Here is a 23,939-nt window from a genome sequence, read left to right as displayed (position 1 = left end):
TTGAGGACCAGTGGATAGAGTGTATATAGATGGGTGGCTGCTAATTGTTTCCTAGTTGGACCAGAGTTTGAGGGTGAGGAATCAAGCAATAGAAAAAATGAAAAAAAAAAGGAGGAGATGGTTTCTTTAGAAAATTATCAAGAACTGTCCTGTATCAGAGGGCAGGCAATAATCCCATGTAGATCTTTAAATTAATTAAAATTATATTAAAAGCATAACTTCAATTCTAAGGTTGTATTCACTATATTTCAAGTGCTTAGTAGTGTGTGGCTAATGCTACTACATTTGACCAGCAGCACAGAAACAGAACATTTTTATCATCTCAGATAATTCTGTTGGACACAAGGAGTGAAACAAGAATGGAAGGTTGATTTGAATGTTTAACTGGTTGATTCTGAAGAAAGGTATAACTAAACTAGGGTTTCCCCATCATGGAGGATGGGGAATAGAACAGGGCCATTTGTTTGGCCAAGAGAGAAGACTGAAATTGGTTGCTTACATTGTAACTAATTTTTCTGTCACTTCACTGTCATCCCGTTGTTCGTAGATTTGCTCGAGCGGCACCAATTATCTCCATTGTAAGACTTGTTACTGTTTTTGGCATATCGAATACGCCACAGGTAGCTTGCCAGGCTCTGCCGTGTGGGCAAGATACTCTCGGTAGCTTGCCAGAGGGGCAGAAGAATCGAACCGGAGTTGACCTCATGCAAGGCAAATGCCCTACCCGCTGTGCTATCACTCCAGCCCAACTAATTTTTATGACTGTTAAAAAAAAGATTATTCTCTTAATACAAAAATAGGTATTTTAAAAAATAAAACAAGAATAGTAAGTTAAAAAAAAGATTATTCTTTTTCAAGATAATTCAAAAACTCATCTACTTAGGAAAACATTTTGTTTACTGGGGCTATATAGTGCTTTCAAGTGTGTTGTAGTCTATTGCTTGGTGCATATTTTATATAATGCAGTCTATTTTTAATTTTGTGGATTGTCTCTGGTTCATGTCATAGATTCATCTTATCCTGTGAAAGAAAGCTTTCTCTGGTTCAAAGATTGGATGAGAAGTTCTACTTTTATATCTTATGATGCTTTTCCATAATTCTGTTTTAATTCAACCAACAAGTACTTATTAGACTTCTGCTGGGTGGCAGGCATTTGTTGACTCTTCACCTTTATGCCTTCTTCAATGACGCTTCTTTCTGCTGGTTGAGATTTTAAACACCAGTAAGATGAAATTGTCTTGTTAAAACCTAATATTACGGGGCTGGAGCAATAGCACGGCAGGTAGGGCATTTGCCCTGCATGGGGCCGACCCGGGTTTGATTCCCAGCATCCCATATGGTCCCCTGCGCACCACCAGAAGTAATTCCTGAGTGCAGAGCCATTAGTAACCCCTGTGCATCACTGGGTGTGACCCAAAAATCAAAAAGCAAAACAAAACAAAAAACCAAAAAAAAAAAAAAAACAGAACCAAAGAACCTAATGTTACACAACGTTTTCTAAGTTGAAAAAAAAATCATGTAGTTTTGTAATGTGGGTCAAATGAATTAACTTCTGTCTCAGGAGGAGAGGACTTTTACACTTTTCTTCTCTGATTTAAGATCATCTCTGATTATTATCATTATTATTATTTTTGGTTTTGGGGCCCCACTGCCTTTGCTCAAGGCTTACTCCTGACTGTGCTCAGGGATCACTCCTGGACATGCTCAGGGGACCATATGATGGTCCCCCGATACTGGGATTGAACTGAGATTGTCTGCATGAAAGCCAAATGCCCTGCTCACTGTACTATGTTTCCAACCCACCTCCCTGATGATTTGATAGCTCTGTATTAGTTTCTTAGAGTTGCTCTAACACATTACCAAAAATCTGAGTCATTTAAAACAACAGAAACATACCCTCTCATAGGTCTTCAGACTTCAGGCTAAAGTCAAGTCTAAATACTCTAAAATAAAAGTGTTAGCAGGGCTTTCTGGTGGGAAGGACCCTGGTGTTACCTGGCTTAGAAATACCTAACTTCAATCTTTACTCCATCATCAAATGAAGCCGAGTGTCTTCTCTCTTTGTATATCAACGTTTCCAAATTTTCTCCTTTATTTTACAAAGACACAGGGTCCACTTTACCCAATCTGGCCTTATTTTTACTTGATTATATCTGCAAATACTCTTTGCAAATCACGCCACATTCAGTGGTACTGGGGATGATGACTTGAACAATTCAACCCATGATAGTGTCTTTTATATAAATACACATACACAATGAAGGTCATTGATTTTTTTTCCTCCAATAAAAGTAGCAAGGAAACAGAACTATAGAGAGAACATGTAGTTCAAGGAAAGAAAAAATAGTATTATTCTGACCCTTGGTCCCTCAGCTTCTCCAGGGAGCAGATGGGATGAGCCATGAGAAAGATCAAAGACAGCAGGGGCCTAGAGGACATGTTGGCCACCAAATGGATTATAAATCACTTCTGGGTCTTTTAAGTTGCTTCATAGACATCTCATTCTCTTTCCACTCTTCCCTCCATTTGCCTCTTTTCTTTCTCCCACACCCTTCCATTTTCCTTTTAGTCTCTCTCTTAGACTCCTTTGAGCCACAAAGCAAAAAAATATATATATCATGTGACAAAAACATTTGTTACATCTACATATTCTCCATTAAGTTATAAGTGTTCTGTGATGTTTTACCTTTTGCAAACAACATATCCCCATTCCTGCAGTATGAGAACAAATTGTAGGGCAAGGTTTGTACATTTCTTTATGCTTGATGTCACAGCATAGAGTAGAAATATAAATTTTGTTAGTATATTTGCATAAAAACACATTAAAAAATTAGAAAGGGCAGTTCCTTTTAACATTTCCTGAAGAGCTAGCTCATATTAGGTGAACCAATTTATACTTTAATGACACCTTTGTTCATTTTTATTGCGTATATTTAAAAAATACTCATTATGAACAAAGATTTGGGTGAATTTGTGAATGATGTATAAATAAAGCAAGACACACTTCTTGCTTTAAAGAATTTCACATTTTGGGGGAGAAAGACATTTATTTATGAGTAATTGATAGATGAACTGGGATAAATACCTCAATACAGTTCAGACTATTTGGGAAAAGAGGGAGAGTTCTGGAGAAATAATGGAATTCACAATGAGAATTACATAATAGAAAATATATCAATTAGTAAAATTCTCCTGAAGGATATTACCATTGAGATACTTGAGCAAAGGTCAATTTGAAGTAGATTACATAGCTATGTTCTGGAAGAATGCTAACAATTGTAGGGTTTGTTTTAGGGACTAGAAAGTAGAAGATAAGGTTAAAAATTTTTTCCTTTTCATTCCAGAACCAAAGGCTTAGTTTGTAAGCTATTGAAATGATCCAAGAGTCGGAAAATAAATGTGCAACATAGAAAAGGAGCAGAGGATGTAAACAGATATATTTGCACACAAGACAGAAATAGAATCAAAATAACTTGATAGGATGTTGAAAATAAGGAATAACATGGAGCAAATGGAATCTTGACAGTGCCCTAAAAAGGCAGCCATGGAAGAACAGAAGGTTTATGCAAGGAGAAGGGATAACGTGAAGAGGGGAGTAAGTATTCTATTTTAGTCTTGTTTTGAAATGCAAATAGAGAGAAGTCCTATGTATCTCATGTGTCATCCTAAAATATAATATGTAAATACTATATTATTATGCTTAAAGTAAATGTCATATTGGAAGCAAAGGAATTAGCATATAAAAGAGGAAAACATACAAAATAAAAAACACTTAATAAGACCTAAGGATTGCAAGAAGACCCCACTTAGCCAAGGTCTTATTTAGACAATTATTTGCTGATTGAATGATATCTTTTTAATTGAGGGGTTATATATTTAATTTAGTCATTGAAAAGTAGAATATATTTATATTAAATATTTGAATTTTTAATAATATTTTGATAGAAAAGATAATCGTGAGGGGAGCCAAGAGCTGAAACATAGTTTTTTTTTTTTTTACCATACCCCTGTCATTTTGACTTTTTTTTTTTTTAAATTTATTTATTTTTAATTAGAGAATCACCGTGAGGGTACAGTTACAGATTTATACACTTTTGTGCTTATACTTCCCTCATACAAAGTTCGGGAACCCATCCCTTCACCAGTGCCCATTCTCCACCACCCGTAAACCCAGCGTCCCTCCCACCCTCCCCAATCCCATCTCCCCCCCACCCCACCCTGCCACTGTGGCAAGGCATTCCCTTCTGTTCTCTCTCTCTAATTAGCTGTTGTGGTTTGCAATAAAGGTGTTGAGTGGCCGCTGTGCTCAGTCTCTAGCCCTCATTCAGCCCACAACTCCCTTCCCCCACATGGCCTTCGACTACAATGTAGTTGGTGATCGCTTCTCTGAGTTGCCCTTTCCCCGGAACGTGAGGCCAGCCTCGAAGCCATGGGGTCAACCTCCTGGTACTTATTTCTACAGTTCTTGGGTATTAGTCTCCCACTCTGATATTCTATATACCATAGATGAGTGCAGTCTTTCTATGTCTGTCTCTCTCTTTCTGACTCATTTCACTCAGCATGAAACTTTTCATGCCCATCCACTTAACTACAAAATTCTTGACTTCCTTTTTTCTAACAGCTGCATAGTATTCCATTGTATAGATGTACCAAAGTTTCCTCAACCAGTCATCCGTTCTGGGGCATTCGGGTTTTTTCCAGATTCTGGCTATTGTAAACAGTGCTGCGATGAACATACATGTGCAGATGTTGTTTCGATTGTACTTTTTTGCCTCTCTGGGATATATTCCCAGCAGTGGTATTGCTGGGTCAAATGGGAATTCAATATCTAATTTTTTGAGAGTCGTCCAAGTTGTTTTCCAGAAGGGCTGAACCAGTCGGCATTCCCACCAGCAGTGAAGAAGGGTCCCTTTCTCCCCACATCCTCTCCAACAGCGGTTGCTTTTGTTCTTTTGGATGTGTGCTAGTCTCTGTGGTGTGAGGTGGTATCTCATGGTTGTTTTGATCTGCATCTCTCTGATGATTAGTGATGCAGAGCACTTTTTCATGTGCCTTTTGGCCATTCGTATTTCTTCCTTGGTAAAGTTTCTATTCATTTCTTCGCCCCATTTTTTGATGGGGTTGGATGTTTTCTTCTTGTAGAGTTCAACCAGTGCTTTATATACCCTTGATATCAACCCCTTATCTGATGGGTATTGTGTAAATATCCTTTCCCATTCTGTGGATAGTCTTTGTATTCTGGTCACCATATCTCTTGCGGTGCAGAAGCTTTTTAGTTTAATGTAGTCCCATTTGTTGATCTCTGTTTTTACTAGATTGCTTAGTTCCGTGTCGCCTTTGAAGATACCTTTATCTTCAATATCGTGGAGGGTTTCGCCGACCTTGTCTTCAATGTACCTTATGGTTTGTGGTCTAATGTTGAGGTCTTTAATCCATTTTGATCTGACTTTTGTGCATGGTGTCAGGTCAAGGTCTAAACCCATTTTTTTGCATGTGGTTGTCCAGTTGTGCCAGCACCATTTGTTAAAGAGGCTTTCCTTGCTCCACTTCACATCTCTTGCTCCCTTATCAAAGATTAGATGGTTATACATTTGGGGTTGTGTGTAGGGATATTCCACCCTGTTCCATTGGTCTACGGCTCTGCCTTTGTTCCAGTACCATGCTGTTTTAATTGTTACTGCTTTGTAGTAAAGATTGAGGTTGGGGATGGTGATGCCTCCCATCATCTTTTTCCCAAGAATTGTTTTAGCTATCCTTGGACGTTTGTTATTCCATATGAATTTTAGGATTGCTTGATCCATTTCTTTGAAGAATGTCATGGGTATATTTATAGGGATCGCATTGAATCTGTATAATGCTTTAGGGAGTATTGCCATTTTGACAACATTGATTCTCCCTATCCACGAGCAGGGTATATGTTTCCATTTCCTCATGTCCTCTTTGATTTCATGGAGTAGCGTTTTGTAGTTTTCTTTGTAAAGGTCTTTTACTTCCTTGGTTAAGCTGATTCCGAGGTACTTGATTTTCTGGGGCACGATTGTGAATGGGATTGCTTTTTTCATGTCCCTTTCCTCTGCCTCATTGTTTGCATATATGAAGGCCATGGATTTTTGGGTATTGATTTTGTAGCCTGCAACTTTACTGTATAAGTCTATTGTTTCTAAGAGTTTCTTAGTAGAGGTTTTAGGCTTCTCTAGATATAGTATCATGTCGTCTGCGAATAGTGAGAGTTTGATTTCTTCCCTTCCTATCTGGATGCCCTTAATCTCTTTTTCTTGTCTAATAGCTATCGCAAGTACTTCCAGTACTATATTGAAGAGGAGTGGTGAGAGTGGGCATCCTTGTCTTGTGCCTGATCTCAGAGGAAAGGCCCTTAGTTTTTCCCCGTTGAGGATAATGCTTGCCGTAGGCTTGTGATAGATGGCTTCGACTATCTGAGGAAAGTTCCTCCAAACCCCATTTTGGCGAGGGTTTTCATCATGAAAGGATGTTGGATCTTGTCAAATGCTTTCTCTGCATCTATTGATATGATCATATGGTTTTTATCTTTACTTTTGTTGATATGCTGGATTATGTTGATTGATTTCCGAATGTTAAACCATCCTTGCATCCCTGGGATGAATCCCACTTGGTCGTGATGTATGATCTTTTTGATGAGTTGTTGGATCCTATTTGCTAGTATTTTGTTGAGGATCTTCGCATCGGTGTTCATCAGGGAAATTGGTCTGTAATTTTCTTTTTTAGTGGTGTCTTTGTTTGCTTTTGGTATTAGGGAGATATGTGCTTCATAAAAACTGTTTGGGAGAGTTCCTGTTTTTTCAATTTCCTGGAAAAGTTTGAGGAAAACAGGCAATAGGTCTTCTTTAAATGTTTGGAAGAATTCGCCAGTGAAACCATCTGGGCCTGGGCTTTTGTTTTTGGGGAGGTTTTTGATTACAGTTTCAATTTCCTTAACATTGATGGGTTTATTCAGGTATTCCAGGTCTTCTTTCTTCAGTGTTGGGAGATTGTAGGAATCAAGGAATCCATCCATTTCTTTTAGGTTCTCCATTTTTGTGGTGTAAAGACCTTCAAAGTAGTCTCTAATGATCTTTTGAATCTCACTGGTTTCTGTTATGATGTCTCCCTTTTCATTTCTGATTCGATTTATTAGAGTTTTCTCTCTTTCTTTCTTTGTGAGTCTTGCTAGTGGTTTATCAATCTTATTTATTTTCTCAAAGAACCAACTCTTTGTTTCATTGATCTTTCGGATTGTTTTTTTGGTTTCGATGTCATTAATTTCTGCTCTAATTTTTATTATTTCTTTCCTTCGGTCTGGTTTGGAGTCCTTTTTCTGGTCCTTTTCTAGGGTCTTGAGTCGTGAAGTCAAGCTATCTATGTGGGTCCTTTCTTCCTTCCTGAGGAATGCTTGGAGAGCTATAAATTTTCCCCTTAACACGGCTTTAGCTGCGTCCCATATATTTTGGTAGCTCATGTCTTCATTCTCATTTGTTTCTAAGTATCTTTTGATTTCTTCCTTGATTTCCTTCTTGACCCACTCATTGTTCAACATAGAATTGTTTAATTTCCAGGTGTTTGATTTGATTTTCCGTATTTGTGGGTGGTTAGCTTCTATCTTCAGCGCATCGTGGTCTGAAAAAATGGTTGATACAATTTCTATTTTTCCGATTCTATTGAGGTATGTTCTGGGGCCCAGTACATGGTCTATTTTAGAAAATGTTCCATGTGCACTGGAAAAGAATGTGTATTCTTTCTTTTTGGGGTGTAAGGCCCTGTATAGGTCTATTAGGCCTCTCTCTTCAATTTCTTCATTCAGAGTCAGTGTTTCCTTGTTGAGTTTTGTTCTTGTGGATCTATCTAGAGGCAATAAGGCCGTATTGAAGTCTCCGACTACAATTGTGCTGTTAGTGATGTCCTCTTTGAAGTCTGTTAGGAGTCGTTTTAAATATTTAGCCGGTCGTTTGTTAGGAGCATATACGTTTAAGAGTGTGATTTCTTCCTGTTGTACATATCCCTTGATAAACAGAAAATGACCTTTGCTGTCCCTTTTGATCTTTTTCATCCTGAAATCTATGTTGTCAGATACCAGGATGGCCACTCCAGCTTTTTTAAGGGGGTTCTTTGCTTGGAGGATTGTTTTCCATCCTTTGACTTTGAGTCTATGTTTACTCTGTTTGTTCAGGTGTGTTTCTTGCAGGCAACAGAATGTTGGGTTTAATTTCCGGATCCATTTAGCCACTCTGTGTCTCTTGATAGGTGCATTTAGGCCATTGACATTGAGAGAGATTATTGTGATGTGGTTTTGTGTCATCTTTCTGTGGGATTTATTGTTCTTATGGGGCTCCTTCTTGTCTTACAGTAGCCCCTTTAGACCTTCTTTCAAGATTGGTTTTGAGTCTATGAAGTTCCTGAGCTGTTGTTTATCCGAGAAATAGTGTATGGTTCCTTCGAGTTTGAGTGAGAGTTTAGCTGGATAAAGTATTCTTGGTGAGGCATTCATTTCGTTGTGTTTTTTCACTATGTCCCACCATTGTCTTCGGGCTCGGAGGGTTTCTTCTGATAGATCGGCCATAAATCTGAGGGGTGCTCCTTTGTATGTGATTTCCTTCCTTGCCCTTGCTGCTTGCAGAATTGTGTCTCTATCCATGGTATCCGTCATTCTGACTATGATATGCTTTGGGGTCTTTTTATTCGGGTCTCTTTTTGCTGGTACTCTTCGGACTCCTTGTATCTGGATGCCTGCCTTGTCCAGCTCTGGGAATTTCTTAGCAATGATATCTTTGACTGTGTTTTTTTCATTGGGGTTGCTTCCCTGCGGTTCTGGTACTCCAATGATTCTTATGTTGTTCCTCTTGAAGTCATCCCCCAGGGCTCTGATTCGCTCTATAGCCATTTTGAGGTCTTTGGCCATGATTTGTTGCTGTCTATAAGCTTTCTGCAGCTCATCTTCCAGATCACTGATTCTGTCTTCGGCTGTAGTCATTCTACTGTTGAGGGCATCTAGTGAGATTTTTATTTCATCTACCGATTCCTTTATTTGTGAGACTTCCGTTCGAAGGTTTGAAATTTCTGCTCTCATTTCTGCTCTCATTTCTTCCTGTATTTTCTTGGTAGACCGTTCCAGCGCTTGATTCATCTCCTCCCTTAATTTATTGGATGTCTGTTCCATATTTGCTTGGAGTAGGTCGACTCTCCTCCAGATTTCCTCTCTGAATTGTTTATCTGAGAGGTCGTAGATGTGAGAAGCCCCTGTTGAGATTTCTGGTATCTCTTCTTCCCCCTCTCTTCGCGGGGGGGATTTTCGCTGCTTCTTCATATTGTCACGGAAGTGTAGAGTTGGAACCTTATAGTTATTTATTCCTCTTCCTTTTTGTGGGAAGAAGGGGCTCCGATTGTGCTAAACTTCCCTTATTCACTGATAGCTTTTATACTGTCAGCCTAAGGTAATGGCTATTTTGCGTAAGTGTTTGAGATCGCAAAAGTGAGTTTTCAAAGGAATACACAGTACCGATTGAGCTGAGGTAGCAAAGAATAACTGCGGCCACGTTAGCGGCTGCCGCTCTGAGAGGAAGCCACGCCCACTTTTAGACCATGCCCACTAAGACACAGGCCACGCCCCCAGTGTCTTCCTGTTGATGGGGGGACGGGAGGGCGTGGCCGAGGGATGGTCCTCGTACCTGAAGGACATGCGCAGTTACAAGCCGGTTCGGGAGACGGGTGCGCAGGGCGAGCAGGGAGTGACTTCAGAAACTCGGGGGGACGCAGACGGCAGCGGGAAGCGGGGGAAAGCAAAACATAGTTTTTAACTGTCAGGTTTTTTTTCTCTTTGGGTCACACCTGGCAATGCACAGGGGTTACTCCTGGCTTTGCACTCAAGAATTACTCCTGGCAGTGCTCGAGGGACCATATGGGATGCTGGGAATTGAACCCAGGTCAGCGTGTGCAAGGCAAATGCTCTACCCGCTGTGCTATAGCTCCAGTTGAAACTTTTTTTTTTCTGGTTTTACCTAAGTTATTCTAATCAATTAGATGACCGCTGTAATTATATGTTGTTTGAAGATGAACTTCCCAGCAGTTACAAGTGCTCAACAATGAAATAAGATTGTAAAGGAAGCCTTCAACTTCTCCTTCTGGAAATCTTTAAGAAAAACAGGATTGATGATCTGTTGAAGATCACCAAATTAAAGGTTTAATTAAAAACCTTTAATTAAAAAAAGGTTTAATTAAAAACCTTTAATTTGGAAGGGCAGTTGACCTCAATCCCATCATGAAACTATAGGCGCTCTTGATGCTTATTGCAGGATTCAGAGTTGGGAGTTGTGTGCGGTGCAATATACACTGCTAGAACCTGATATTTGACCTCTGTTTCTTAGTCACTCATTGATTCTCTTAGAACAAAGTTGAAAGCATCTCAAGAGATTACAAATAATTTTATGGTCTTTCCTCTTTGCCCACAATTCTTATTTTTCAAACTTTTAACCTCTTTTCCAATTCTGGGTGTGAACAAGAACACAAATATTTTGTAATAGATGTTTTATTTGTTTGAATTTCAGAGACATCCACAAAGAGAAACTTTATTTTAATGCATATCTTTACACTTTCGATCAAGCCAAATCTGGGAATCTTAATGAAAAAAAATCAGAGTATATTTATATTATTATAGTTGAAGACTTGGTATCATAACAAAATATGTTCAGTTTTTTTTAATTGGAAGTTTTATCTATATGTAAGTGATGCACAATTTGACTTAATTTTTCACTTAAATCTTAATCTTATTAAATTTTTATTTTGGATTTATTATTATTATTTTTTTTTATTTTTTGGGCCACATCTGGCATTGCTAAGGGCTTACTCCTGGCTCTGTGCTCAGTAGACCATTTAGGATACCTGGGATCAAACCTGTGATCATGCAAGGCAAGCACCCTACCTGCTGTACTATCACTCTGAGTCCCTTAGCCTCATTATTGTTTTTTCAGTTGAGGCAATACTCAGAGATGTTAGATAAATGTGTGGGGCTGGGCGTCACACAACTTGATGCTTGACCCAGGTGTGTATGCCTGACCATTGCTTGAGGTTCCTCAGGTCTACATAGCTAATGCTGTAACAGGGGGGAAGGCACACGGTATTGGATAATGAACTCAGGACCTCATGCATGCTATTCTTGCTCTACTTTAGTTACCTTCGATATTTCTAGACCAGTCCTACCACCCCTCATACCTGCAGAAGATAAAATTGCTAGACACTGTGTTTTGTATTGCTTGTTATGGGTATAATATAATGTCACACAGTCTTGTGGCTGCGCCATGTAGGAGTTCTAAGATTTAATAATTACTGTCTGAAGAAATCGCTGTCTCAACTTGCTCAGGTCCAGGATTCCTGTGCGAGTCTCTGGATCGTGGCCACGTGGGAGTTGGTGCTTCTTGCCGGCTTCTAGAAAATGGCGACTGCTAGAGCTCCTAGAGGGCAGGCGGTGGGACGGCACCTGCCTTCCTCTGGAGCCGCCCAGCGGGGAAGACCTATTGCAAAGTCCAGGGCCATCTCTGCCCTCATCATTGTTTTATTTGCATTTTCCTGATAGAAATGACACAGGGCATTTGTTCATATTCTTTTGTTTATCTTTTGAAAAAAAAGTTTCTGTTCATCTCTTCCCACAATATTTTAATTTTGATGAGGTTGATTGTTTTTTCTGATAAAGTTCTGCCAGTGTTTTATGTATCTTGAATATTAACAATTTGTCAGATGAATAGTGGACATATTTTTTTGTATGTGATATATATTTATTTTGGTCATTGGTTCTTTTGCCATCCAGAAGCTTCTTAGTTTGATGTAGTCTCCTTTTTTATTTTTTATTCCACTTGCTTGGCCAATGCCGCTAGATTCAATGTCGTTCTCTACTGCTTTTCTCAGCATAATTTAAGAATTCAAATTTGTTTTGAGGTTTTTAATTTGTTTTGATTGGACTTTTGTACATAGCGTTAGAAAATGATTATGGTTTCAGTGTTTTTTTTTTTTTGCCTGTGAGCAACCAGATGTCTTTTTAAAAATTACTTATTTATTAATTAGTGAATCACCATGAGGGTACAGTAACAGATTTACACATTTTAATACTTGTGTTTCCCTCATACAATGTTTGAGCACCCTTCCCTCTACCAGTGTCCGTTCTCCACCACCAGTGAACCCAGTATCCCTCCTACCTCCAAATCCCATCCCACTCTCCCCCCGCCTCCCCCCTCCCCGCCTGTGTGGCAGGGCATTCCCTTTTGTTCTTTCTCTCTCCTTTTGGATGTTGTGGTTCACAATAGGGATATTGAGTGGCCATCATGTTCAATCTATAGTCTACTTTCAGCATGCATCTCCCCTCCCGAGCTTGTCCTCCAACCAGAGCGTACTTGATGTTCCCTTCTCTATCTGAACTGCTTTTTCCCCCAGAATGTGAGGCCAGCTTTCAAGCCATGGAGCCAACCTCCTGGTACTTATTTCTACTATTCTTGGGTGTTAGTCTCCTACTCTGTTATTTTATATTCCACAGATGAGTGCAATCTTTCTATGTCTGTCTCTCTCTTTCTGACTCATTTCACTTAGCATGATACTTTCCATGTTGATCCACTTATATGCAAAATTCATGACTTCCAGATGTCTTAATAATCATTTGTGAAAAGGCTTTCTTCCCTTCTGTGTAGAAGATTAACTGTCAATATACCTGAGGATCTGTCTCTAGATCTCTGTTATGTTCTGTTGTTCAGAGAACATGCTTCTCTTGTTTCAGTACCATACTATTTTGATTACCATAGCTTTATGGTATAGTTTGAAATTTGGGGGAAAAAGAGGCCGCTAATCTTTTGTCCTAGGATGTGTTTGGTTCTTTGGGGTGGGGAAGTTCTTTCTTTTTTTTTTTTTTTTTTGCTTTTTGGGTCACACCCAGCAATGCTCAGGGGTTACTCTTGGCTTTGCACTCAGGAATTACTCCTGGCAGTGCTTGGGGGACCATATGGGATGCCGGGGATCGAACCCGGGTCGGCCGCGTGCAAGGCAAACGCCCTACCCGCTGTGCTATCGCTCCGGCCCCGGGGAAGTTATTTCTTTATAAAAATTTCAACAGCATTTGATCTATGTCTTTAAAATTTGTCATATATATTTTTTCCTCTTTGTATTCATTGATTTTTAAACATTTTTTATTTATTTAGATCCTGTGAATTACAGTAATGTTAATCATGGATTCCTGTGCACCTAATTCCAGTATCACATTCATCACCAATTTAACCACGTTTTTCCACTCCTGTATGACACCCCCTCCCCAAACTCAGTTGTGTGGATCAGGTCTCTCCTTGTCTTGCCTCTGGCCCTTTGTTGCTACCTTGCTATATATCTTTAAGTTCCACATAAAACAAAAGATCTTTTCTTCTGAGTTACTTCACTCAGCATTATATCCTTTAGTTACATCTATATTGCTGCAAATTGCATGATTTTATTCTTTGTTAGAGTTGAATAATATTCTATTGTTGTATGTATACTAAAACTTCTGGATCCAGTCACTCAAAGTTGGGCATTTTAATTGTTTCCATATCTTAGCTATTAAACTAATCACTGCAATTAACGTAGGTATGCATTTATTCACTTATATTCATGTTTTTGTGCTTTGGTGATAGATGTCAAGCAGTGGTATTGCTGGGTCATACAGGAACTTTCTTTCTTTCTTTCTTTCTTTCTTTCTTTCTTTCTTTCTTTCTTTCTTTCTTTCTTTCTTTCTTTCTTTCTTTCTTTCTTTCTTTCTTTCATCTCTGTTTCTTTCCAAAAGAGGCTCAACAATTAATCCTACCAAAAGTGAATGGAGGTTTCTTTTGAACCACCACCCCACCAACAATGGTGTTTCCAGGCTTTTTGATATATGCTATGTCACTATTGTGAGATGGTATCTCAATATTTTAAATTTGCATTTTCTTAATCATAAGTGATGATTAACATTTTTTTCATATGTCTGATGGCCATTCATATGTCTTCTTTGGGAAAGTCTCCGTTCATATCCTTACTCTGCTTGTTTATGAGGGTCACTGAATTTTTTTTGCTTTGAATTTTGTGAGTGCTTTATAGATTTTGTATATAAGCCCTTAATCTGATGAATTGTGTGCAAGTGTTTTCTCTTTTTCAGTTGGATATATATTTTATTATGGTTGAATTTCTTTTCAATGCAGAAGACTTTGTAATTTGATGTAGTGTCATTTGTTTATTTCTCATTTTGTTGTGCTTGCCACTGTGGTCATCTCATTAAAGACAACTCTGTAGTCAATTCCTGGAGCATTCTGCTGTTTTCTTCATTTTACATAGTAGATTCTTGTATAATCTATATATCTTTAATCCACATTGAGTTTACTCTTGTGAATGGTGTTAAGTATGTGCAAGTAAAGCACCTTACATACCATAGTATGTCTTTATCCCTGTCTCTTCTCTTTAAATGTTTTTTTGTTTTTTATTTTTATATTTTTATATCAATATCTTCCTATCAGTTGCTATATCTTTCTGTGTCCATGTCTAACTATCTCAGTAGGTTCATCTATTTATCTTTCACTCTCTCCTCCCTGCACACTCTCTTTCTCTCTCTATTCCTCTATTTCTCTAACTATCCTGTTCCTAGGAATAAAGTTAACATGCAATCAACTAACCTATGAGAGAAAAGCTACCAAGAATCACTAGAAAGTCCATGTCCCACATCATTAAAGAGCTGAGACTTCCTGTTCCCAATTATTTCTGGCAATACCTCGTGATAATTTGAATGAAGATGCAGCCTCCCTCAAGAGTCCTGCAAGAAGTTTGTTTAGTAAGGGAATTCACTGAGTTGAACTCTCACAGAGAGTGCTCTGGTCTGTCTTTGCTCTTCTAAGTCCCCAGCTTAGGACAAAATGTCAAAGAGACCAATAGAAATCTTTGGGCTTGGGTATGACCAGGCCCTGCTACTCCCTCCCTTTAGTATCTCTCCATCCTGTGATTCCTTCTCTTCCACCAAACCTTGAAGTCTGCAACCTTGCATCATCAGTACACTCATCACAGAAGCATGCTGGTTTGGCTCCTCTTGTCTGTCCTGTCAACTATGTCACTAGGGAAGCCTTTTAGACCAATCCAATTTACAGTATGTCATTGAGGCAGGCAGGTAGATAGAGAAGGGCCCCTATGGCAATAAATTCCTGGGAAGTAATAAAACCAACTAGCTCTAAGGTGATCGGGGCCCACCTTGTGAGCACATTATTTAAGGCCAAATGAGACCTTCCTAGCACCAGCACAGAGTAGAGAAGACTGGACTCCATCAGGAACAAAGGAGGAACAAAGGCCAAAAAATAAATTTCAAAGAGCACCATATATCAATCCCAATACTTCCTCCACTGCAGCCACCCTAGCAATGATCTCTTACTTAGGTAGAAAGCCCCACATAGGCAGCTTGGGAAAAACCCTATAAAAGTCAACTTGAAGGAAGAAAGTGTGTGTATACGCTGCCTGAACCCACGCATTGCTTGTGTTCAATGTTTTCATATATTGTGGCCAAGTGCACGTGCTTTCTGAGAACAGGTGTTGCTTGTAATGTGTACTTTCATATGTAATTCTGGGATGTGTGTAGGGGCTCTCTGCATTTGGAGAAGCCTGCATTCTCTTTTGAGCGTGCTATTCCCTCTTTCTCTCCTTTGTTCCCCTTCCTCAAAAACCTCCAAATAAAATCTGTTTTTACTTCACTGCTTGTCTCCTCCTGAAATTCTTTTCTGTGAGAAAGACAAAGGGCCCAAAAAGGCCTGAATAAGGCCCAAGACTGGCTTTCCTTTCCTGCAAAGAGCAATTCCTTGCTCCAGCCTGAGTCCATGTTTCCCTGAGAAATGGAGTGGTGGAGATTAACTCCCATGCTGGCCAGAACAAGTGAACATCAATCCATCAGGTGTAGATTGATAGCTACTTACTAAGGCTGAAAGGACTTGAGGCCATGCTGTGCAGGCGATCATTGCATACTCTCTCAGTCCTAGCCTTCCTACCCTGCTCCAGGGTGGCAGAGGTAGATGGAGAGAAAGTGGTCATCTCTCTACTCTCCACTAACATAAGTCATGAGGATGGGGGGAGGGGGACCGACATCTTGGATTTGATTTGTCCTACAGTACTCTGTAGATGTGAGCTTTAGAGAGGGAGTCATGTGGGTCCTTTCAGCAATTTACACCTCCCCCCACCCATGCCAGACTTCGTCAAACCCTTGATCAAAGGATGTTCAGGGTTACAGTAGCCAGGAAAAATGAGATCTCTAGTCTCTTCCTGTGTCTTTGAGTTTGCAGGGTGGAAAACTCAAGCCACATGTTTGGTTTGAGGCAAGAAATACCCAGAATGATCTTTAGGAGTTCCTTTGCTGTTCTTGTTACTCTATTGAAAGTTACCTATACTCTACCAGTCAGCACCAGCAGAGTAGACACCCAGTAACAAAACACAAATGTTTGTTTAGAGTCCTGAGATCCACAATTACTCAGGGGACTAAGTAACAGGACCTGTGAACTCCAGCAACCCTGAGAGTTATCTTGGGTTAAGGTATAAGGTATACTCACATACCTTTGATTCACAAAGGAGTAAGCTATGGCCTCCTCTCCTCTGGAGGACTTAATACTTAAGACTCATTGCTGGTTTTACTTGCTAGAGTGATATATGTGGGCTCCGAGATTGTCCTCTGGAGTTCATTAATTGAAGGACACATCCAGGAGATGCCTTGGATCCTTGTAAATCTCTGTTCACCATTTCTCTTCTCTGTCCTCAACACCCTTAGTATTTGAGTTTGTGAGAGAGGATAACCTTCAATTTCTTATTTCCCCCTTTGGCAAGTCTTTATGTTCATTCACCCTGACAGAATTAGCTTAGGAATCACAGTGTGTACATGTGACTATGTATGCACATGTGCATTTGTCTGTAACCACAGATTAACAAATATTGCTATACATTGGGATGGTATGTCAAATGAATGTCAGTACTCATGATCTGAGAAGTCAAAATACATATCTTTTATTGCTCAGTCTTAGCTGGAGGAAACAATGATGGAAGGCCCTGCATCACTGGTCTACATAGGTCAATGTTGGGGGAGTTACTGTTAATAAGTAAACTCTGGAAATGGTTCCCCCATGTTGATAGATGAGCACCAGCCACAGCTCAGGGTGCCATATGCTGTATGTGTGTGTGTGTGGCAGGGGGAGAGAATGTGAAGCTATCATAGAAAAGAAAGCTTTACCTCCTGTACTCTCTCTCCAGATATATATTTTTTAATTTTTATTAAATCACCATGTGGAAAGTTACAAAGTTCTCAGGTTTATATGTCAGTTATACAATATTCAAACACCCATCCCTTCACCAGTGCCCATATTCCACCACCAGAAACCCCAGTATACCCCCCGCCCCCACCCCCTACCCCCTACTGTATAACTAATGAATTTCACTTCATTTTTTCTTTACCTTGATTACATTCCATAATTCAACACAAAACTCACTATAGTTGACATAACTCACTCTCTCTCTCTCTCTCTTTTTTTTTCTTTTTCCTTTTCCCTTTTTTTTTTTCTTTTTCCCCCTCATCCTCCTTCCTGCGCCTCATAGTATGGTGTACGCCACGCCACGTCGGCCAGCGTGGGGCTTTTGCTTAGTTCACAGTCCAGAGGTGGCTGCTACATTAAAAACCTTCAATATTTTCAACAAAAACTTACTGTTATTATTTGGAGTTTCCCCCCCAAGTCAGACCTGTTCAAATGGAACCGATTCACATTGCTGACAATTATAAATGTTAAGTCAGCGTCTGCGCGGTTTTGGATTTCTGTATAAAGTCCAGGGAAAATTCTGCCAGAAATTACATAGCCCAGCTCACAGTCCCAGTGCATTGCTGTAAGAAGTCTCTGAATTCAAAGTCTTTAGGTGCAGAGGGTCCGATTCGCGCTCAGCGGCTCCGGGTTTATCTGGGCCGAGGGCGTGCCGGTTACGCCCCCTTCCCATGAGTTCCTGGGAGCCCCCAAAGTAAAATCCGAATACCTGTGGGTCTGGAGTCACAGAAGATGGCGCCAGCCACATGGTGCCGCCAGCCCGCCGCTTTCCATGCAGGAAGACAGGGTGGGGAGGAAAAAAAAATCCGCCCCCAGCAGCACCGAGTTGTAGCCCAGTTTGGTGTCCCAGTGCATCGCTCTCGGGTGCTGCGCTGGATGCCCCAATGTGTTACATCTTTGGAATCAAAGTCTTTAGGCGCAGAGGGTCCGATTCGCGCTCAGCGGCTCCGGGTTTATCTGGGCCAAGGGCGTGTCTCTCCAGATATTAATTGAGTATTGAATAATGTCATATGTCCAAGAACATAATCATAATGGAAGACTTTGAATTTAAACAACATAGTCCTTTGTTAGACAGTGTTGCCTGCCTGAGAGTCATTGGTTTACATATCTTTCTGCTCATATGTGACACAAACTCACTTGGGTAGTACATGTTTCCATTTTGAGAAAGGTCAAAAGAACAATGGGAAAGTATACATTGTATGAAGCACATGGGTATCAAGTGTCCCAGGTGTGGGAGAAAGAATGTTCAGGGGAATTTGGTATTCAGAATTGACCTAAGGCAAAGGTCCCTTTACAGGGTTGCCTGTTGAGATTTAGACTTCATGTGCTGCTCTCCAGAAAAGTTGTGCCCTGTCCTTTTCATCTACACTTGGACCCTGACTGATAATCAAGGACGTGCATCATCACAGGGGTAAAAACACTGCTGGAATCTATAAACTCTTCCTTACAAACATGAACATATCATGCCATTCTGTGCCTTTTCACGTGGATTTTGACATAAAATACTTTTCAAGGAGAACTTCACATGTGTGTGTGTGTGTGTGTGTGTGTGTCTGTGTGTGTGTGTGTGTGTGTGTGGCACAAGGGCTTAGAATGGGAGTTTCAGAAGAGTTCTTTCTCTGGAACCAGGACGATGTGCCTAGCTTTGGGGAAGTGGGCTCTGATACTGCATGAGGCTCAGTTCTATGTAGACTGACTCTGGGGACTGGCTTCAGGGGAGCATCCTGGTATTCCAGGTGCTTTCAACCTGCAGTCCTCAGGATAATGAGAGAGAGGCTCCTACATGCAGAGGTGAAGTATTGGTGAACTGACATGACTTTTATATGACTACAAGTATGAGACTGATCAGAGAGAATCTCTGGCCAGTGAACGCTCATGATGTCTCTGTTCTGGAAACCTGACTTTTATGGAAAGAGTAATGCTGTGAGTTCAAACCTTCTCTGAGGGACACCCGCTCCATCAGTCTAGCAGCAGCATCACATGAATTTCCTAAGAATCTTGGTCTCAGGAAATCCCAATCTTTGACAAGAGGCCGCCTTTCAGCAATTCTAGAGAACCTGCAGAAAGTACCAGAGGAATTGCTGGTACAAACACTGCCCAAGAGGGAAGCTGCTCTATAAAAGACATAGAGTAACTTTTGGGCCTTGGTGAGATTTTGCCCTCCTTCTCAAACCTTCTTCTGCTCTTGAGTCAGGTAACTCTCTCACCATTGCTTATGAGGAAGAGGAGTATGCCTGAAGCCATTTCCTGGGGTCCTAGCGTCAGGGCTGATGCTCACACTTCTCACATACACATGCTGTGGCTTAGGCTTACCTCCTGTGAACCTGTTTTTGCCACAGATTCAACATCTGCTGGTCAGATGGTAGCTCTCTTCACATTGTGTTTCCATCAGTCTATCCTCTGGGGCAGTGAGGCATATCTGATAAGAGTATAAACCTGGTCTTGCCTATTTGGAATTGCTTTGGGAGTGGTTCCAAGTCCAAAATTTGGGAATTTTGTTCCAGATGTCTAAGTTTTTAATTTCCTTCCTCTCTTTGCTATGATTATAGTGTATCCCAAGCTTTGGGGTGATGCTTACACACTCTGCTGTCAGACTCATACACAATAGATAAAACTGTCCCATAATGGCATCGTTTCTGTTGTTCCAAGGAGCACAGTGATGTCATTTGGCTACACTCACCTTGTTGAGGCATGACCAGAGGAAAGTTGTTGTCTCTCCTTAAAGTTAGACTTAGTTTATGCTGAGTATCTTGCCCATTGGCCCCTTTCTCAATTTGAGTTTGCATAGATAGGGTGAGGAAGGTGGGATACAACCCATGGGTTGTTAGGATAATTTCTGTTGTGCATTGCCTTCTCAATTGACTTTCTTTTGATTTTGAGTGGGCTCTTAATGAGTTGGATTTATGCTTCTGGCTCTAGTGTCGTGCTAGAATATAGGCATGCTGCGAACATTATATGCTTCGTTAGAAAAAAACTTTACATTCACATATACCTCCTACATCTAGGTTTTTTCATTTGAGGTATATTTTTTAAAAAAGGCAACCCCCAATCTCTTAGTTCAACTTAATAGCTGTGTGAGACACCCATAGTTATCAGTTTTGTATTACCAAAGGTGGGAGATATGAAGAATAGATAAGGATACAGGGAATCAAAACAGATTGCTGGTTTTAGGGACTGGTGGAGAGAGGGTAGGGAAGAGATCTCCAACAAGAAAATTCTAAGTGGGCCCGAAATGTTTGTCAAATATGTTTAGTGATGATTTCAAAGCATTGCCAGTATTCTGCTCATAATTAACAATAAAAAACAAACTTTATTTAAATATAAAAAATAAAATAATAAAACTCACAAACTACATCTAACAGTACAATGAGGTAATAGCTAAGCCAGAACAGTTCATGACTGGAGAGAGGGCCCGGCACCTCTCTCTCTCACCCAGCTGGTGCTCTGCTTGAGGGATCAGAGCTGCTGCTCACTGTGAGGGGTCACCTGGGCCCACCTCTCCAGGGTCTAAACTGGGTTTCAGTGACGCTGCACATGCTGCAGCATCATGATCTGAGATCAGTTTTCACAATGATGCTGTAGGAAACTCTGGATCCATTTCTGCAGGTGGTACATCAGTGACAGGCTTGGGACCTCCTCTGGCTTCTTTGATGGGAAAGGAGCAGGAGTAAGAGCCAGTTCTGCTTGTAGAGAAGGAACCAGATATGAGAGAGCAGAAATAAATCACCCGTATACCTGCTTTCAATTGTTTTGCCAAGGTCAAATCCCATCCTGCAAGCTACAGGGTGTCGAGCCAGTCCACTACAGGATGTCTCCTCCCTCCCATTAGGGCTCAAGGCCTGAGATTGATCACTGGAACATAGATCCTGGGATACCTCCAGTTGTGACCTCCCCCCATCCTCTTGTGGATATGCTCAGACACACCCATCCTGGTCTCTCACCATCCTCCTTGAGATCCTCTGAATCTTGTGCCCGATGCACTATCAATGCATTGTACAGTGGGTATACTATTATCTCATAGGAAGGCTCTTCCTGGCCATCGTGGACTCCACGTTTGGCGGATCTCTCTTTGACCCAAACCACTCCGCACCACTGCCGTTCCTCCATGTTGCCAGGCAACACTGCTTCTACATCGAAGGAGAGGTACTGGGTGTCCTCAGTGACCAGCTCGTCTTCTGTCTCTCGGTAGCGCTGATGAGACAGAGCAGCAGAACTTGAGCATTCATGCCCTGTACACTGTCATCATTGCTGCTCATTCCCCTGGACTGTCCTCAAGACCCCTAGTGACTTGTAAAGGGGTTTGTCAGGGATGACCATGATTTAAACTTTGAAGTGAAGATCAGTCTTCTGAAGGGCATCATCCAGTAATCCCCAACCCACTAATAGGACTGTCTCTGGCTTGTGACTTTGACCCATCCTACTGCTCAGGGTAGCGCCCTTCACATAACCTCAATCTCTCTCTCACACACACAGCCACACACACCTCCCATGCACACACACGTGGGGAGGGGTCTAGAGTGCCCCTTCGACATCAGTGTTTTGTCCTGGACTTGCCAGTCCTGTCTGTGCTGCCTTGTCTTACCCTCGATGGCCTCGGGGGTAGATGTTGGGCAGGCCTTGCAATGAGTCCTCACCCTCTTTCTATGTCTTTCCTCTCTGTTCCCCTGAGGGCTGTTTAAGTCATAAGTTGAGCACTCATGATCTATACACTGTCATCACCACACAGGTCCTTCAGGGACAAACACAATATACTTTGAAGTGGAGTTCAATTTTGACTAAAGGGCTCCATCCAATAACCCAGCAGTAAGACTGGCTCTGAGTGTGACCTTGAACCAGCCTGCTCTCGGGGTTGTGTTTCGCTTCTCACACAAACTTACGCAGATACACGCGCGCACACACACACACACGAATACACACACAGTCACACACATGTGGGAAGGGGTTTAGGAGTGCCTCTTTGGCATCCGTGTTGTGTCCCAGACTGTCCTGCCCTGCCTGTGCTCCTTACCCTTGATGACCTCTGGGGCAGGTGTTGGGCAGGTCTTCGGCGAGTCCCCACCCACTCTCTAAATCTCTTCAGGATGTTCCCCTTCTGGCTCTTTCGGCCACAGCCTAGGTTTCGAGGCAAGCAGCAGAACATTGCTGTGTCTCTCCTTCACCAGCAAGTGAAACAAGCAAACTGCCGTTTCTAGAACGTGAGTGCCTTTTGGCCAGGGTTCCAAATTCTATTTTCTTGCTCATGGGAATGATGTCACTTCCTGGCCCTTCTACCTGGACTTCCTTCTCATAATGAACTCTTCATGGCTCCTTCATGCTGGGAGTGCTCCCCCTCTGCCTCTGAGTCCTGGTCACACACAGATACACTGCATAGCCAACCTATAACCCTGTGGAGGGCGGGGAGAATCCAGGGCTACAGGCGTGAGGACACAAAACTGGATTTAATCTAGATCCTCTTCATCCCTTTGCTGAGATCCCATAGAGGCCATGTATCCCTCACATAATTGTGCCACTCCAGCCTCTCTTCCTCGGGATGCCATAGCTTTTCTTATTACATGCAAATGAAACTGTGAATGTGCTCAAAAAGCCCTAAAATGGAAACCCTTTTGTATGTGTGGTTTTGAAAATAGAAAGAGTATTTCTATTTCCCTCATCTGTCCTCAAAAACAGATTTAACACAGTTAACATGGAGTGTATTCTGTTAAATAAAAGAAAACTTTAGATTTTTTAAGTGCAAGATTATATCCAGAAGACCTGCCTCCAATAGATTCGGGCCTACTCAGGTTTTTACTATTGTTTCCTGGGTATTCCAACACTTGCAGGATCATTCTGATACAATCTTATTTTGTAATCGTGAGAGAATCTGGGGGCTGGAGCGATAGCACAGCAGTTGGCCTTTCACGCGCCTGACCCGTGTTCGATTCCTCCGCCCCTCTCAGAGAGCCCGGCAAGCTACCAAGAGTATGGAGCCCGCACGGCAGAGCCTGGCAAGCTACCTGTGTGTATTGGATATGCCAAAAACAGTAACAATAAGTCTCTCAATGAGAGACGTTACTGGTGCCCGCTTGAGCAAATCGATGAGCAACGGGATGACAGTGACAGTGACAGTGAGAGAATCTGAATCTCAAGGTTTTGAGACCACCATCTCTCAATTTTCAGCCATAATCCTAATGAAGTGCTTTCTCTATCCACTCTGAGGAACAACAAAACCAAACAAACCCACCATCACCAACACCCCCCCCAAAAAAAAACTTCAGTTAGGAAATTTGGTGATTTGGGTATTTGTCACCAGATTGGTGCTAACCACAATTAAACAAAACTTCCCCCTAAATAAGTTTAATTTTAAAGCTGCATATAAAACCGACTTGATATAAGTTTTTGTTAATAAAATGTTTATTAAAATTAGAATGTAACGGAATTATTTGATACATTTGAAGTCTCTATCTTCTTTCTGAAAAGCTATAGGAGTTAGTTTGTTACTACAGAGTCTGGCACACATCAAAAAGAACAATCAGTGCTGGTGCAGTTGTGGGGAGAAAGAGATTTTCTTTCATTGTTGGTGGGAATGCTGACTTCTCCAGCCTTTCTGGAAAACAATATGGGTATTCCTCAAAAAACTAGAAATTGAAC

The 23,939-nt window shown here is 41.1% G+C and overlaps 1 pseudogene; it reads right to left on the bottom strand.

Moving 5' to 3' along the window:
• The window catches only part of LOC105942805 (eukaryotic translation initiation factor 3 subunit H-like), a 54,113-nt pseudogene extending 31,661 nt beyond the window's left edge, over positions 1-22,452 (bottom strand).
• Positions 22,453-23,939: the final 1,487 nt, after the last annotated feature.

This window comes from Sorex araneus, chromosome 1 (genome assembly GCF_027595985.1).
Source record: "Sorex araneus isolate mSorAra2 chromosome 1, mSorAra2.pri, whole genome shotgun sequence".
Taxonomy (NCBI): domain Eukaryota; kingdom Metazoa; phylum Chordata; class Mammalia; order Eulipotyphla; family Soricidae; genus Sorex; species Sorex araneus.
This window is presented reverse-complemented; position numbering and strand designations above follow the sequence as displayed.